The sequence below is a fragment of the Prionailurus viverrinus genome, chromosome F1 (assembly GCF_022837055.1).
Source record: "Prionailurus viverrinus isolate Anna chromosome F1, UM_Priviv_1.0, whole genome shotgun sequence".
NCBI lineage: Eukaryota > Metazoa > Chordata > Mammalia > Carnivora > Felidae > Prionailurus > Prionailurus viverrinus.
The window spans coordinates 59671441-59684231 of NC_062577.1; positions in this window are offsets into that span (position 1 = coordinate 59671441).

Genomic DNA, 12791 nt, shown 5'->3' on the forward strand with positions numbered 1-12791 from the left:
AGAGAACAATTACCAGACAAGCCAATGAGGGGTTAAAGAAATTACAGCCAGAGTCAGATTTCAAATTAGCCAAAGAAACGTTTGGTGTTAATAACAGAGCTCATGGGCTCAAAGCTCTGAATCCATTTTCAAGACATGACTTCATGGATTTTGAAAAGTTAGCAAAAGATACAATAGACACAATATGAAAAGTCACCCTATTGTGCAAGTTTGGGGAATTGCTGGATTGAGATGCGTGCTTCTCTTTGGAAATCGATGTCTTGAAAAAGATTACCGCTTCATTGTGCTTTGTGGCGAGAGAGGCAAGCAGAAGAAAGGTGAGGTTCCCGGGGCAGGACTAAAGGCCACCAGGACAGACAGCTGGGTCCCAGGGTGACGGTATGACAGAGAATACATGCAACACCTTGTGATGACCTCACATGATTTCTTTTCCTCTTCCTCTGGCCTCTCCCCTCTGTGTGGTGCACAGTCCCTTCAGTCCTCGTCCTGATTTCTTGCAGCCGTGCCAAATGCTGTGATCAGAAATGCTGGTTATTTAACCCCTTGCCAGTGGAGGAAGGGGGGAATTGGAGCTAGCCGCCAAGGAGTTAGGATCTGGAAGCTCAGTTGCTACTAAATCATAGTACAAAAAAGAAATAAAATCCTAATGATGGCTGTCATGGTTGCCATCCCATTCCATAACAGCAGGTGCCACTCCATTGGAAACAAAGGTTGCCATCTGACCAAAGATGGTGTAGTGCCTGCCGAGCCACCACTGGGCTTAACCACATCTTCTTGAACTGCTTCATAACTTGTCAAGAGAAGCAGTGTGTTCATAATGTTAAAAGTGAGCTTGAGCATTTAAACACACACACACACACACACACACACACACGATAAAGAACAGTGCTTATTCTAGAGCGGAGACACTGCTCTCGAAAAGCCACTAGTTTGATCCTTAAACACTAAATAACCCAAACCCGCCAACTTTGAGGTTGAACAAGGTCACCGGGATTGCATTACAAATTGTAGATCCTTCCCGTCACTGGGTCTTGACTGTCTAGTTTCTTGTTAAAACAAAACAAAATTCAACTGAGTAAATTCGAACATCTAACTGGCTTTGTTATAGGATTCATGAAGCAAGCAGCAGGGAGAGGGGGCTCCCAGGAGCTGTATATGATTGGAGGTTATTGTAGGAAGGGGGGGTGGGGCAAGGAAGTTATTAGCAAGGAAGAGAGAGGGGTGTCGGCACATCTTCCTTTGGAGGAAGGGACCTGGAGGGTTCTAATGATGTGGATGCCCTCACCTGTGCTGATGGGACATTTCAGACGGCCTGATAGAGGGTCTCACTTCTGGGAGACGTTGACACTGTCCTCGGGGGCAAATGACTCCATTTGGGGCCTTCTTGCTTCTTTTACTGATGGACGCTTTAAGACGGGGTAGAGAAAGTCTGTATCTCTTTCATTTGCCCGACTGAAGTTTCTGGAAAACAAAATCCCCTTTGTTCCCCGCGCTCTGATGGGATGACTTGACCAGGGTTTTGGCATTTCCTTTCCCTTAAAAAACGTGCTCAGCAAACTGGACCAGTTAACAATAGTTTGGTGAATTGTTATGTTAACAATTATGACATCTGCAATGTTTTATAAAGCAACTAATTTAATAAAATCGCTATTGTGAGGACTTAAAAAGAAGACTTTGAAACAAGGAGTTTGAAATATATATATTTGATTTTTTTCCTAGAAAAAAAATAGATACGTGGTAATGAAACCAGAGATTTGTGGTTCTGAACCGAGGGAAATGATTTATTTCAGTGCAGAAAACCAAATAAAGATCGCCACCTCCTACCAGTCCTAACACAGTGCCACGTAATGAGAGTAATGATAATATTACTAAAAGGACCTTGGGGTGCCTGGGTGCCTCAGTCGGTTGAGCATCTGACTTCAGCTCAGGTCATGATCTCGCAGTTCGTGAGTTCGAGCCCCGCGTCGGGCTCTGTGCTGACAGCTCCGAGCCTGGAGCCTGCTTTGGCTTCTGTGTCTCCCTCTCTCTCTGCCCCTTCCCCGCTCATTCTCTGTCTCTCTCTGTCTCTCAAAGATGAATAAACCCTAAAAAAAAAAAAATGTAAAAGGATCTTGAAAAGCCATGATCTTAAAGCTCGTAAAGAAGCCCCAAAGGGACAGTTACACTGGACGGCTATCAACCAGCATCCTGAAGCTTCTCTTTGCTTATCTTTGTCCTTCCATGTTCCCATCATGCTGTTCCAGCACAACCTATTCCGCCATTATTACCCACCCTCTAATGTTTTTCTCTCAAATTTCTTCCCAAATATTCCAGCCCTCCCTTACTAATTCTATTTTCTTCGCTGTTTCCCCCCCGATTCAGTGTTTTATGAGGTAAAGAAATGTAACCTCCAGTCTTTAAAAAATTCTTCCTTTGACCCACTACCCAGATCAGCACAATCGACTGTAGCCCGTAACATTAGTCCACATGGAGTTCGTTATAAAAGACTGTGAATCCAGAGCGGCCCCACATGTTACCCCACACCACGAGCTGGACTCGAACTTCTCACTGGAGTGTGTGAGTCGTTTTTTTTCGCTACAGGAACGCAGGCTCCCCCTCTTCCTCTGCCTCCTGACAATCCTCAAGCCTCTTGGTTTGCTCTGTATCTTTGTTTGGATCCTCTGGTCATCTCGCCTCGGAACTGACGCATCGCGCCTCTGCGTGGACGTCCGCTGTCCAAGCAGCTGGCCTACAAGTATCCAATCCACCCCGTATCCTTGTCATGGCAATTTCACTTAGTAAAGGCCATTTAAGAGGAAACATGGGAGGGCAGGTGACGATATGGTCCCAGTGAAAAGAAAACGATTGTTGCACATTTGCCCTTAGGCTCAAGGCTGTTTTATCTGGGGGTTCCAACGTCCTCTCCAAATTGCCCTCGGTTTAGAGAGTGGCAAGGCACAGGCAGGCCACCTCCTGCGGGTCACATTGGGGGGTGGGGGGCGGTGTGCTGGGGCAGAAGAGTGGAATGGCTCTCCTTGCCCAGAAGCTCGGAGTCCCTCCTCCATGGCCACCCCAGGGCAGAGAGATTTCAGAGGAGGGGAAGGGCAGAGTCAGGGAGGGAGTGAAGGTGGGGGTGAGAAGGTTACTACCACAGTGACAGGCGCCCAGCCATCCCAAGAGCAAAGAAGGGGACACAGTGTGGCGCTGCATATCAGGAACCGGAAGGTGAGGTCTCTGCTTGGAAAACCCAACCACGTACTCAGTTTCTAGGTCTCGGTTTTCCTTCCAGAGCGACCGGTGGCTCCCAGGGCTGTAAGGGTTGTCCCGGCCACACACGAGCCGCCCGTCCCCTCCCCTGAATCCACGCAGCAATAACTTGGGCATCTGGGACTTGCAGAGACACTGGTAGTAAAAGGGTCAGAGCCGGTCCGTGTAGACAGAATGTTTAAAAGACCTACGAACCAAAAACTAGACAGAGAAGCCACATGGCATACGATCTCTGAACCTTTAAGTCCAGTAGATCCAAATGCAAACCTCCTTTCCCCCCACTTCCCAGTTGGGCCCCCGGTGCAACTAGTCGGAGGCTTAGTTTCTTCTTCGTAACATGAAGAAACTAACGTGCTCGAGGCAAGGCGTATCATCCCACCCCCTTCATTCCTTCTCCCCTCTCCCCTCGAGTAGCGAGTGATGCCATCAGAGGTTCCGACACGGGTCCCTCTTTCCGAAGGGAGAACCTTCCTAGGAAGACTTTTGGAGGCCGAAATGGCATAAAGCAAAGAGGCAATCGGCATTCATTTAGATGTTAAAACATTTTTGAGCGTTCCAAAACCCTTAAGCTTTTCCGACACCTCAGGATACACCTCGCTAAGGGACGCACAAAATAAATGGAGACCAAGCACAGGTGGTCACAGACACACTTGGAAACTCTGGCTGAGCTGCTGGGCTGGAGTCCCAGGGAAGGAGGCGGGCGGCCCCGCTCACTGCTGGGGGTGAAGGCCTTGTGGCCGAACCCTGTTTTCACTTCCGGCATAAAAAGCAAAAGGCCTCTTCCTGTATCTCTCGGTTACTGACAACAGCTACTCATGTAGGTCTTCTGTAAAAACAAAGTGGAGTGACGCAAACTTTTGAAAAGGAGCGGGAGGAACACAATTTCTGTTTTGGCGTTTGTTTTGGCCTCTTGGTTCGGGTTTTGCAAGCGCTCCATTCTGAGGACTGTGAAGTCCCAACCTCCATCCTCCAGAGAAGAATCCAACGGTTGCAAGTCCCTAAGTGCCACCCTTCGGGATGAGGTCGGAAACGATGGCTCCCTAGATCTGACCTCGAGAGCTCAGAAGTGATGACCTTGTAGGATGGGTGCTTAAAATAGCTGAAGGGTCACGGCGTCGCGGCGGCTCAGTCCGTTGGGGGGCTGACTCGTGATTTCAGTTCAGGGCGGGATCTCACGGTTCGTGGGTTCGAGCCCCACGTCAGGCTCTGCGCTGACATTCCGGAGCCTGCTTGGGATTCTCTCTGCTCCTCCCCCGCTGCTCACGTGCTCGCTCTCTCTCTCAAAAGAAATAAACAAACATTCAAAAATAAGATAAAATATCTGAAGAGGGAAAAAAGAAGGAAGGGGAACTGAGAGAGGAAACCAGGAATGCTGCAGGGAAAATGGAGGCGTCACTGACAGCTGTCTCATAGGCTCTGAAAAAATTATCAACGTGTACTTGGGAGTATACGCGATATGCCTGATAGAGCGCCTAGCAAAGAGGAGTTCTAAATAAATGGTTATTATCCTGTCAGTAGTATCACAAGGGCAGTTCATATTTACAAGTGACAGGGGTTCTTGGAGATGGTCCGGTCCGTAGTCCCACACAGGTAGTCATCATTGTCTTACCCCTCCATCCTGCCTGTCCTCCTTCCCTCATGGTTCAGTCTGCAATAGGGAAAATGTGGTCTTTATCTCATATCCTCTGAACCTGAAGCAAGACAGGCAGCCAAGCAACAGGGCTTTATGCATCTGCCTCTGGGACCTTTCGTACATGAAGCCATTTTTCTCGGGACGTCTTACCTGAGGTGCCAATATGACATTTTTCAGTCGAGACAGATAGTTAACGCTTCTCAATGCTCTATTTACCTTTTAGTTTGGGGTTTTCGTGATTGAAACACAATCAAGCCCACAGTGAGTCCTTCGTCCATCAAACTGTCAACAATGCCTCCACAAGAGCTGGGAACATAGAGAATATCGCGCCAACGCTCGTATGTAAAAAGAAGGGCTCTCGTTTATTGGTTACATCTGGCAGAGTTTGTTAGAACATTCTAGCCATGTGGCCATGCGAGTATTCACTCTGATAAATGAGAACCAGCACGGATGTGGGTACACGGCGGCTCCCCACTCCCCACAAAAATCATTCCAGCCTTCCACCCAGTAGCCTTCCTCACAGTTCTGTCTTTTTTCTCTAATTTCAACCACATGTCTCTCTAGGTTTGAAGCTGCCTACCTCCCTACGAAACCAAATTTTGGCAAAACCCCGTAGGCCCTGGAAGGTAAGGGATTTCTGTAAGCTTCTCTCGTACAAGCGTTGTTCTCCGCACCCTTGTGCGTGTTTTTACCTCAGCCACAACCCAAAGCCCATGTACCTGAGGCTACCTCCTCCCACTGCCCTTCACTCAGATTAGCCCAGGCCGAGAGAGAAACAGGACAGGATCTGTATTTTCTGTGCCCAACACACCATGAACTGGAGTGCCAAGCAAGATACCCCCATAAAAGCTCAAGATTTGTTAACATAACGTACAAATAAATAGTACTTGTTTTAATGTCTAATTGTACGTATCGTCTTCTCTTAAGAAAACAAGTTGGTCCCCACTCATTCCCAAATCCCATATGCTGGCTGAACTGTATCATTTTGAGGGCAAAGACGGGTCCCCAGGATGAGGAATGTTGAGCGTACAGGGAACCCATGAGCAGCGAGATACCAAGTCGAGAAAAAAGAACACTTTGTATTACTTGAATACCATGCCTGCTGGTTCTTTTTTGGAATTTTACTTATGTCACCTTTGTCCCAGGTCATTTTCGACTTTTAAAAACCACTTTCCCTTCATCACCACTGCCACCCACACCCCTAAAGAAGATCAGAGTCTTAAAGGTTACAGCCATCACTTAATATTGTTGTTTTATTTATTGAACAACAATAAATATTTACTGGGTGCCGTCCTTGTGGCAGATGCTGAATCTAGGCACTAAGGATTCAGCAGTGAAAAAAAAGCACACGATTTCACCCTTATGAGTTTTAAATTCTAGGGATAGGCAAACACACAATAAACACTGGATGTATCAAATATATAGTATGTCGGATGGCGACGTATGTTGGTGGAGAAAAAGAATCAGGAGGTGGGGAAGAGGAAATGCTTTTAAATAAGAATAGCATTCTTAATAAAATGACATTTGAAGAGAGAATTTTCCACATGGAAAGCCAGAGGAAGGACATTCCAGGCAGAGGGAACAGCACATACAAAGGTCCTGAGGCAAGACCACACTGGCCTTCTGGAGAAACCATAAGAAGGGCCAGTGTGGCTGGCCGCATGCTACATTATTTTAAGAACTTTGACTTTGATTCTGAGATGAAAGCCATTGACAAAGGAGTCACGTGATCTGATTGGTACTATTAAAAGGATTTTTGTGGGGCGCCTGGGTGGCTCAGTCAGTTGAGCATCTGATTCTTGATTTCAGCTTAGGCCACGAGCCCAGGGTCGTGGGATGGAGCCCCACATTGGGTTCTGTGCTGAGCGTGGAGCTTTGCCTGGGATTCTCTCTCTCTCTCTCTCTCCCGCTGCCCCTCTCCCAACTCACACTCTTTCTCTAAAATTAAAAATTAAAATGGGGCGCTCGGGTGGCTCAGTCAGTTAAGCGTTCAACTTCAGCTCAGGTCACGATCTCGCGGTTCGTGCGTTCGAGCTCCGCGTCGGGCTCTGTGCTGACAGCTCGGAGCCTGGAGCCTGCTTCGATATCTGTGTCTCCCTCTCTCTCTCTCTGTTCTTCCCCTGCTCATGCTCTGTCTCTCAAAAATAAATAAAAGATTAAAAAAAATTGTTTTAAATAAATGAAATAAAATGAAAGGACTCTTCTGGTGGACAGCTTGAGTCTAGAGTATGGGAGACAGAGCGAGAACAGGGAAGCCATAGGTGATGGCCATCTCAGACTGGAAGAGATGGTAAGCACGGGCTGGCAGGTGGGTGTGCCTTACCAGTAGAGCAGATAGGATGGGAAGGTGAGTTGGTTATGGATTATGAAAAAAAAAAAGGAAGAAGAAGAAACACCAAGGTTCTTGTCTGAGGAAATGTAAGAGTGGAATTGCTGTTTGCCAAGGTGAGAAGAAGTGAAGTCGGGGAACAAGTGTAAAGGGATGACCAGGCATGAGGTTTGAAGCACGTCAAGTTTGGGATGCGCTGCCGATGTCCACGATTAAGTGCTGGATGGGGAGCCGGACACGGCAGCAAGGTCAGGACTACAGTTATATAGTTGGTAATCCATAGTTACGGAGTGTGTTGAAAGCGATGAGGCTGGATGGCTTCATGTAAGAAGTGAACAGAGATAGAAAAGAGGAGAGGTTTGAGCATTATGCTGTGGGTTAGTCTAGAGTTTAGAGGACCGTGGGGCGCCTGGGTGGCTCAGTCGGTTGAGCGTCCAGCTTCGGCTCAGGTCACGATCTCGCGGTCTGTGAGTTCGAGCCCCGCGTCGGGCTCTGTGCTGACAGCTCGGAGCCTGGAGCCTGGTTCAGATTCTGTGTCTCCCCTTCTCTCTGCCCCTCCCCTGCTCACACTCTGTCTCTCTCTGTCTCTCAATAATAAATAAACATTAAAAATTTAAAAAAAAACAAAACAAAAATATATATATACTTAGAGTTTAGAGGACCGTGAGGAAGAAGCAGCAAAAGGGATGAGACAAGGAAACGCCAATGAATCAGGAAGTGAACCAGGAGCATGTGGCATCTGGAAGCCAAGTCAACTCAGGAGTGCTCACTGATGTCACATGCTGCTGGCAGGAAAGACAGAGAAGGACCTCAGAGCAGGGGGGCCATGAGTGATCTCAGAGCAGCCTGGTAGAGAAGCGGAGGGGAAGGCTGACCGGAGTAGGTCCCCAAGGAACGTGGATATTGGTGACGGGGGCGGGGAGGGGGGGGGGTTGGTGGGAGGAAGAACACGAATTCCAAGAAGTTTTATTATAATGGGCAACTGAGATGTGAGACCATAACTGGACAAGGATGTGGGATCTGGAGACATTTTTGGTTTTCTTAAAAAAAAAAATATGGGGAAATTACAGCATGTAGACACATGAATGAGACTCCTCCGATGGTAAACAGGAAGGTTTGATGATGTGGCAGAGAAACGGGAGAACTGACGGAGCGATGTCCTTCAGTAGCAAGCTGGGTACCGTCCACGTGGAAATTCCACCTCTTCTACTAAGTAGCTGGAGATAGTATCCAGCTTCCACTCTGCCTGGGTCTCAGCTAAGCGTGCAATCTTGACTGATCAGAAAGAAGCCTGTTCGTGTGTATACGCCACCTGATTTCGCATCCTTACTCTTTTGCTGATTTATTTACTCAACAAGGGTTATTTGAGCAGCTCCAGCGTGTGAAGTACAAAATGAGGGTAGAGAAAAACAAAATGTTTTCTATTTGGGGCAGTGTGTTTAGTTCCCCCCAAGAAAATTACAATCTGCCAGGAGAACACAAACACGAAACTTCACTGAAAAAGGCACAACTGAATGCAGCAAGAGTTTAGGGAGAAGAAAAGCTGTAGAGTCCAGTCAATTACTTGCCAAAGGTAACGTACAAGACGATTTCACTTAACAAAGAACGAGGGAATCCCTGGCAGGTGAGCAAAAGCGTTTAAGTGAGGAAACGTAGGGAGTCTATGGTTGTCCTCTGTGGAATCTTCAGTCCTCCATCGCGTGCATCATTTTTTTTGCTTTGTTTTGCTTTTTCATCCTTATAAGGATCAAGAGAGACAGGTTTGTTGGGGCGCCTGGGTGGCTCAGTCGGTTAAGCGTCCAACTTCAGCTCAGGTCATGATCTCACGGTTCATGAGCTGGAGCCCCGCATCGGGCTGTGTGCTGACAGCCCAGAGCCTGGAGCCTGCTTCAGATTGTGGGTCTCCCTCTTTCTCCCCTTCCCCTGCTTGTGCTCTCTCTCTCTCTCTCTCTCTCAAAAATAAATAAACATTTAAAAATTTTAAAAAAAAAGAGACAGATTTGCTAGGGAAAGATCTGAGACTAAATCTAACTAGTCATGATAAGAGGTACTCAAATTCAATGTCCCTCTTCAAATTCAAGTCTAGTTAATAAAAAAAAAAAAATCAAGAGATGTGATCTCTGTTCTTTCTAAAGATGGAAACACCTTTAAGTGTTGCCAAAGACACAGCACAAATCCAAGATAGAGATTGGCTTAGGGCCAGGGAATATGTCTGCCTTATCTACACACACACACACACACACACACACACGGAATGTGTAATGGCTGAGTGAAACCACTTTTCTTAGTTATTATTTCCTGATGTCACCGTAAATGGTACAGGGAAGAGAAGGCTCCTTTTTCTGTGTTGTATTTAAGAAAAAGGTGAGAAGAAACTTTCCAAGAGTACATGCGTTTTGCAAACTTTAATAGCCTCCTAGATAATGGATACCATGCTGGGCTCCACAATGTGGTGGCCATGGATAGGGACACAGGGCACCAAAACATCCCTTGATGGAACAGACTCACAGTTAGGCAAAGGTTTGGGTCTACCAGCCTTACCCCAAATCCAGTAGTTTCTGGGTTTTAATAGCAGTACTAGGGATTTACAATATTCAGAGCACGTCCACACGTACCCCTGTATTTGCCCCCGTATGTATTCAGCTTAGTTCCAGCTTCATTACCTGGCCCACTCCACACAGGTGTATCATGAGCGAGCACTTGCCAGCAGGATACCCCCTCCAGGGGTGTGTTAGAGACCCTTCCACAAGCAAGCAACGAGCTTTATGAAAAACATCAGATTAACTTTTTTCAGCGGGTTATTCATTTACAAATAATACAGCAGTGCGGCAATGACCCAATGAGCGTATCTTCATCCGCTGAATTGCAATGAAGAGATTTTTGTTGGTTTTACTTATAGCTTGATTGGAAAAAAAAATGTACTTTTTGGACCCTTACAGAATAAAAATTGCTACTTGGGTGTTACAATGCATAGAGCAACCTTTGATACATCTCCTCTCTGAGGAATATGTTCTTTTTTTTTTTAATTTTTTTTTTCAACATTTATTTATTTTTGGGACAGAGAGAGACAGAGCATGAACGGGGGAGGGGCAGTGAGAGAGGGAGACACAGAATCAGAAACAGGCTCCAGGCTCTGAGCCATCAGCCCAGAGCCCGACGTGGGGCTCGAACTCACGGGCCGCGAGATCGTGACCTGGCTGAAGTCGGACGCTCAACAGACTGCGCCACCCAGGCGCCCCGGAATATGTTCTATTTTTGAGAAGGTGGAGGGCGTCCCAACCAAAGTCTTCTATCATCACCCCAAATGGGCCATTTTCTCCTCTTTCGTCCTTGTCCAGAGACAAAGTGGACTTCAAAGCAACAATCCCTGCCCCTTCTGTCCTGAATCAAGAGGGGTGTGGTATGGGGTGCCTGGGGGGCTCGGTCCGGACTCTTGACTTTGGTTCAGGTCATGACCTCACACTTTGTGCGTTCGAACCCCGCACTGGGCTCTGAGCTGACAGTGCAGAGCCTACTTGGGATTCTCTCTCTCCTTCTCTCTCTGCCCCTCCCCTGCTCATGCTCTCTCTCTCTCAAATAAATAAATAAATAAACTTAAAAAAAAAAAGAGGGGTGTGATTGCATGGCAGTAGGTGTTCATATCAACTAGCTCACCTGTAAAGACCGAGCCCATTGACTCCCCATGGGGGTCTACAAAGGGTTCTCCCCACTCCCCTCACTCTCACCCTGGCCACCACGTCAGGTCGAGAGAGTACTACCCTCTTATGGGATATGGGGCTCAACCCCCAAATCACAAGAAATAACAATAAACAACGTGTATCCGTTCTGTGATTTACACCATGTGGGGGGGAGGGGGTGCGGGGGGATAGCTGGTGCTGTCCTGTCCGTGTTACAGTCGAGGAGGTTCAGGATGGCAGGGGTTACTAAGTGACTCACACAGTGGCCCACAACCAGGAGGCGAGGAGCCCCGTCTTCAACCAGGCTTCTCTGCTTCTTCGTCTCAGGTGCTCTCCAATACTCTGCGCTGCCTTCACGAAGCAGAGCTGAGGGACACTTGTCTGAGGAGGTCGAATGTTTTACAGAGGACTGGACGGGTCGTGTTCCCTTACTCCTCTCTGGCTGATCTCTGCAACTCCCCCAACCAAGCGTGAGTTCCTGGTTAAGTGCAGTCTTTTGCTCCTGGCTTGCTTCGAAGAGGCAAATCCCCCTGGGGTAGAGTTACTGGAAGTCACTTGAGGGGATCAAGTAACAAGTGGAACCATCCCAAGCTTTGGAACCTGACACACCCAGTTCAAATCCCAGCGTGACCACGTTTGTACGGGCTCGGTGGCTCATAGCGTCATTTTATCGTTCTGGGAATTAAACTCCTTACCTATATAATAGGAGGGTCATCTATACAGCACAGTTAAGGCAGAGACTTTAGACAATGCATAGTACACAGTCGGCAAACAGTGGTCAAGTCTAGAGTCCGACAGCTTAGGCTGGACCCTGCCACTCACTCCCTGTGTTACCTCAGAGAAGGTAGCTTGGTTTCACGTTTATAAAACGGTACCATAATATTACCAAGGTTACTTAATATTACCAATATTACTTAAGGATCAAATGCATTGACGTGTTTATAAAATGGTGCCCAGTGCACAAAAAAAACGTAGATAAATGGTAACTGTAATTATTCTCATTGCATCCTCAGGGAGGAGGAACCCCGGTTCCTCCGCTACAAAGTGGGGCTAGTAAAACAAAGCCATCTCTCAGTTCTTCCGATCACTGGCATCCTGTGATCACAGGGTGTCCTCTTGGCAAAATGGGCTGGAGGAACAGAGAGGAGAGGGTGTGGAGGAAAGGAAGAAGCAGGGGAACACAGAGAAGAGCCACGGAGACCAAGTCTGCCCCTTCCACAAAGCTGTGGTCCCAAGATGCCCCCTCGGAGGGCGAGCATCAGGAAAGGGTAACCCCCAGCCCCTCCTCAAGATGCCGCACAGGTGCCCTCTGCCTCCCCCACAGAATGGCCAGTCCTGTTTCCCAGAACCCCCTCACGCATCTAGCTCCGTAGTTCCTGGGTCCCTCCCTTCCCAAGATGCACGGACATTAATTTCCCTGCCTGAGACCCAGGCTTCCTCCCTTGTGCGTGCGTGTGTGTGTGTGTGTGTGTGTGTGTCTAGCATGAGAAGTGCCAGGCCCCCGGGACAGAATGGAGAGCGAATCAGGATGCCCCCACCCGCCGGGCACCTGGCTGTGCTCAGACATCCTGAGTCTGTGCCTACACAGACGTAACGGCCGAGGGCATGTGTGCCTGTGTGTGTGTGTGTGTGTGTGTGTGTATCTCAGGCAGAGGCAAGGGGAAGCAGTATTTATCCACCTACCTTCTCAACATGAAGGGGGCACCCAGGTGCCCTTCGTGTCCACAGAACAGAGGTCAACACAAGAGTGAGGGAGGTCACAGTCGAAATGGGCTCGGGGGCCAAATTACCGTCCCTTGCAGACGTTGGTTTGCAGTGCAGAACCAATTTGAAAATGTGGCGTGATCAGCAGTCTCGCCCGAGGAGAGACCAGGCCGGAGTAAAAGGATGCAATAAATCAAGGCTC